The sequence below is a fragment of the Thalia democratica genome, chromosome 5 (assembly GCF_965202585.1).
Source record: "Thalia democratica chromosome 5, ktThaDemo2.hap1.1, whole genome shotgun sequence".
Classification (NCBI taxonomy): Eukaryota; Metazoa; Chordata; class Thaliacea; order Salpida; family Salpidae; genus Thalia; species Thalia democratica.
In genome coordinates, this window is record NC_139169.1 from 57,720,850 (window position 1) to 57,727,010 (window position 6,161).

The following is a 6,161-nucleotide window of genomic DNA, read 5'->3' on the forward strand; positions in this document are numbered from 1 at the left end:
TTATTCTTTTAGCTCGTCTTATATTTCATAATTAATATTTTTAAATGCAATATTCTTATTGCAAATAAAGAACTGCTATCATGCTTAATAAAAAAAAAATTTTTACTTCGCTAATGACTCAATAAAATTTTATACTTTTGTTAAACTTGTTTAAGAAACTCAATTGTCCATTCCAGCTGACTTATACATTTTTGGCATGTAGTTATTAACTTGTTATAACCTTTATTATTTCTTTATGTAGTGAACTTTATATTAACTGGATTGATACACAAACAGGCTATTTCAAAAGCTTTAAAACTCCGGTGTGTTAAGCTTTTATTTCAAACACTTTAAAGAAATCTTCCAATTCTCAGTATAGTTTTTATGACTGTTGTGTAGTTTACTAATTGCATTTTTTTCTTGTTTTCTTACACTTTGTGTACTTTTTGATAATGATGATATTTTAACTAGGTATTTAAGCTTGATTAACAACTATTTATTAGCTTTTTCAAATTTTAATAAGATTAAGCTGGTTTGATACATCTCAGACATTTTTTATTTTTAGTGGCAACCATGTAAAAGTCTAATTACTAATAAAATATTTTATTAAAGTATTTGAGAAATAATTATGTTAAATCATTTGTTTTAGCTTTCTGGAATACAAACAGGTATTAATTTTATTATGTTAACTAATTACTAAAATTCTTAATGAGTGTAAATTATTTAACTCGCAAAAACTTTTTCCGAAGTAAATACTCTTAAAAATATAAATAACTGTTGATGATATAACAAATGTATAAAAGTAACCCATAAATTGTCTTTCAAGTAAGTTTTTATAGAGTTAGGTTGTAAGTAAAATTAAAAAAGTATTAAGTTTAACTTATTAAGTGCTTATGAAAGTACATATTTCATTAACAATATTAATACATATTTTTAAAGTATATTAGTCAATGTAAATCATAATCTAATGAATATTAATTTTAATAGGCATTCTATGTATAGCTAAAAGTCATTTTAAATAATAAGGTGAATAAAAGTAAAACTTTTCTCTAGTGTGACTAAAACTAAAACCATAAGATTATTCAAATGTCACTAAAACTAAAACTGCGGCCCGCGAAGACTTTGGAAACTTGCAATTTGGCCCGCGACCACCAACTGCCTGCTGACCCTGGCCAACATCTTATCCTTTTGAGAAAAAAAAATCAATAACTGATATAAAAACAGCCAAAAACTTTTCTAAACAGTTTCCTTTTGGTAACCATTTCACTTCTGTATACATTATAAACTTATCAAAAGCCTCATCATTGTCATTGCACAGCTGTTTTAACAGACGACTTTGTAAAGCATGCCTTTTTATTTTGTTGACAGCTTTTATCACAAAGTTTAATAAGTCAATCAAACGGACGCTCAAATTTTTTGCAACTAAATGCTGGCGATGTATAACGCAATTAGTAGTAAATGTATCAGGGTTTAACTCTTTGTAACATGTGATTAATTCACAATACTTTCCTATCATAAACGGAGCACTATCTGTTGCAATTCCAATAGGATGTTTTGAAAGTATTTTATTTACTTCAAAATATTTTTTAATTTTTCAAACACAAACTTTCCTGTGCTATGCGTTTCCATTAGTTGGGAGAACGCTAGTTCTTTGTATGTTGTATCATCAACTATTTAACGCACGCAAACAAGAAAAAGACATTTATTTTTCGGCAAAGTGGACTCGTTAACCTGCATCGAAAAAAAAATATTGCACATCATGCGAACTAACTTTTGTTCAACACATTCTGACATTTCTTCTATACATCTTTTCACAGTGTTGTAGCTTAAAGGAATAGAACGTAAAACATTACTGGTGTTTTTATAATGAATGATTTTTCCAGAACTGTTTTTAAGACAGTAATAAACGTTTTTCTCTCCAATGGTGTGAGGCAGTCCTTGTTTAGCAACTATGAGAGACAGATAATAAGAAGCTAACTGTCCATCTTCAATACTTTGGGTAGATTTCTTGAACAAGTTTGTAATTTTACAATGTTTTTTTCTCATCTCGACGTTTTCTGAAAAACTCTACATTCTTATCTACAGTATCCTCTCGCTTATTTACGCACATTGTGTCCACAGAAAAAGTGCGTAAAGATATTAGAAATCGTAAAGATACGAGAGATATCAAATATACTTATTATAATGGCTGTTTATTGATATTGCTTTTAGTTAAAAGCATACTTGGGACTTTCCCACTTTTAACAATTGTTTACTTTATTTATAAACATGAAAACATAAAATAAAACGATACATAAAAAAAAGATTTAAATTTATATAAAATAATAATACTTGTAGAAAAATTTTACTAATATTAATAATAAGTAAATTTTATCTTTATCTTTATTTATACGCGACTTATTTGATACTTTACATTTATACTCTATTCTATTTAGCAAGTTCAATTTATAATTAGGCATTTGTTTACAATTAACAAATGGTATGGTGTCTATATTAAAATTAGTTTCTATAGCCTTTTACAAATATATGCGTTTGGTGTTGTAATGGATTTCTTCTTTTGAACAAAAATATATGAAATATATGAAAAATGTTTAATAAAAATTGTTTATGTTACTACAATTTTTTTTATTTTACCTCTTATTGTTAACAAAATTTCTGATAAACTGTGGTATAAATATTTATCAATTAGCCAAAGAACATAAGTTTACAAATTCTAGAGATATAGAGAGGTGAGTTAACATTTATAAACATATTTTATATTAAAAATATATAATAAACCTAATTTGAGCAATATTACAAAAATTAAAGTTTTTATTTTTGAAATTTTTAGAATTCTAAAATGCGTAACTAGTAAAAGTGTTTGAAAAACACAACAAAACAACAAATTATAATATAAACAAACAACTCACGTTAATGGTTATCTTTCCCATTAACGTGAGTTGTTTGTTTATATTATAATTTGTAGTTTTGTTGTGTAATTTAGCTTACTTTACTTATTTTAGACTTAATAATCATAAATATTATATAGTTTTATAACAGTCGGATTTAATATTAAGTATTTTACCTATAATTATCGAAAAATAAATACTTAATATTAAATCATTATATATATTAAAATATTAATTAGAGAGATATTAAAAATAGTAATAACTATTATCTGTAGAAAATATCTTATGAAAACATGTATACACATACTTTATTCTATGCTTCTATTCTCTCATTACAGTAAATATTTTTTTACAGAACCCAGTTGAAGTGTGTTGATTCGTTGACACACAGAAACATATGTTGGTAGAATAAAGGAAGATTACTGTATAATTTGTTTTTATACAAATTTTATTAATATTTGCAAGCCATTTTTTTTATTTTTGCAAAAAATTAATTAATTATTTGAGATATGTCTTTAATACAGTAAAACACAAAGTTGTTTTTAGTAATTTTAAAATATCTTCAAAATATTTTAGATCTTGCAAAAAAGAAAAAAGTGGCGTGTAGATATCAATAAAATCTACATATGTATTTGTTTAATTTTACTACTTTCTGAGATATAGTCTTTTAAATATTTTTTTAAGAATTTGAACTGTCCGAATTTGAATTGTCATGTAACCCCTTTTTTTAAGTAAATTTTAGCATATAACTACCAGCTTTTTATTGAAAAATTATTGTACATTTTAATCATGTACAGTTAAACAATATGCAAAACAAAATAGTTTCATTTTTGTTCTATATTCAATATTAGGGAATCTTTAGTATGGCTAAATATCTTTTTAATCATTTTGTCTTTTTACAGATACTCTTTATTTAAATCTATGTACTTAAAACCTAAATAAATTTTCTAATCCCAAATACTCGACACGGTTCTACAATGATTACTTTAAAATTTATATGATTTTCAGAGTACTGTTGACTTTCTTTCTATAATATTTACAACGCCTAAACTATTTACAGTTTTACAATACAAATTTTCCATGACTGTTATATATCTTTAATTTTTTCTAGCACTGGTGAGGTCTTTGACCGAAGCTTAGTTTGCACAATAAAGTCTTAAAATAATAAGTTTAGTTACAACGCCTAAACTTCACTTCTGCTCCTCAGGTTTGTTACTCAAATTTTCCGCCTTCAACTTATACAAAATTAAAGTATTGCTTGAACTGTGGCATAATTTAATTTGAACATTTCATACTCAAGAAACGGTCTCACTGCTGCATATTTGGACGTCGTAATTAATCTTGTTCTAGGTTGGTAAGTGATTATTGGGCATAATGTGCTGAAAATTAAAAGATCAACGTTCAATATAACATCATTTTTGTTTTTATACTTTGAAATTAAATGTTAATGATTTTTTTAGAACACCATTACTTACAAAGAATTTACTTTAGACAAATAGTTGCAGATTTTTTTTATTACACTAAAGCTTTACTTGCAAACATCAAATATATCTAGTATATATTACTAATAAAAAAGTATGTACTAAACAAAGGTATTTATAAGCTAGAAAGGTAACACATCACTGATACTTTTTCTCTTTTACTACTAAAAGTATACATTATTTCTTTGATTATTAATTAATGTTTTAAATGTTTTTAATGCTTCTAAACAAGGTATTTTTAACTTTTATTCAGTTATTACAATATAATTTTTTTTTTAATTACAAAAATTTTACATTTATGTACGTATTAACTGTTGTATATTTTTTAATATTTTTTCTCTACTTACATGAGTGTCAAAATTTAATCGTTATTTTATGATGACGTTTTAAAGAGGAGGAACAACGTAAGACCCACGGAGTGAAAATGGCCGTCCAGTCAGTATTTACAAATTTAAAGTGGGATCCGGCCCGCGAAAAGTAAAACTGCAAACTGTAATTTTGGCTTGAAAAACGAGTTTTTTAAACTTACACTAGATGTTCTGGGATGTGAAATTGAAAGCAAAGTAAATAATCTTAGGTTCAATTTGTGGGAGATTTGAAATTTACACAAGATATAGCAAAAAAAAAGTCACATATAACTAGTATTTTGTCGAATCGAATAGGATAATTAAGTAACTTTCGTGAACATAGTGAAATTGAAACGCTCAAGCCCTCCAAGAACTTAAATTTTCTACGTTCAACTCGCCGACTAAAAACGTTGGCCAACTCTAACGTATTCTTTAAAAACTTTAAAACTGAAAAAACTTTTAAACTAAAAAAGTAAAGATAAAATTATTCTGACTTAACAGTAACAAGTGGTCAAACAAGATTTAACTAAGAGATAAACCCCGTTGTATTGCGAATTTTTTAAAATTAGTAGCACAGGTATAATTACATTTTTGAAATCTTCAAAAATTTTTAACCTTAGTGCTACTAAAAAAACACATATAGGTATATCGTTTTGCAACTGAAGTACTGTGAGGTATATAAATTTTATTGAAACCCAATATAAACTGCAAAACTTTTTTTTTGCCTTAGTATAGTTTATTGAACGATAAAAAAGACGCTTAAAATATTTGGTCCTAGAACCTGGTGCACGAAGAACCTTTCGGTTATCGGGTCGCACACCACGGACACCTTTTAAGATCTTGTCCAGGACAGAACATCTTAGTAAGAACTTTATTACAGTACTCAACACTTTCTACGGCATTAATATGATTTTATGTTGCGGCATATAAAACTTCTTTCATCGTAATTGTTGTGGTTATTATGACCTGTATAGAAATTTTTTTTAAATTCTCTGCATTAAATTCTATAGCATTCGTTTTTAAAAATTTTCTATTGAAAATATGGCTAAAAAAAGCTGAGACCTGGGACTTATGCAAATCATATAATTTGTTTAGATATTGCTGTTCTATTTTTTTAACATAAGTTTCACAAAGTTTATTTTTATATGTAATTAGTTTCACAAAAAAAAACAAGTCGACTATTCTAAACAGCTATAAAACTAAAATATTACTTTTAGTTTTCTTCTATTCATAAAACTAGCTTTTTTGTTAATTTTATTTAACCAATACGTTTTAGTTTCACAGTTTTATGTAGTTTTAGTATTTTTTACTTTGCTAGAGTTATGATATAAACTTATATTATGTTTTTTACGTAAAAAATCTAACATTAATAGCATTTAATAAATAAAACTTCTTGAGAGCTCTGCTTATAAGTTAGAAAAAATGTAATTCTAAAGCAAAACTAGATTTAAATGTATTTGAAATAT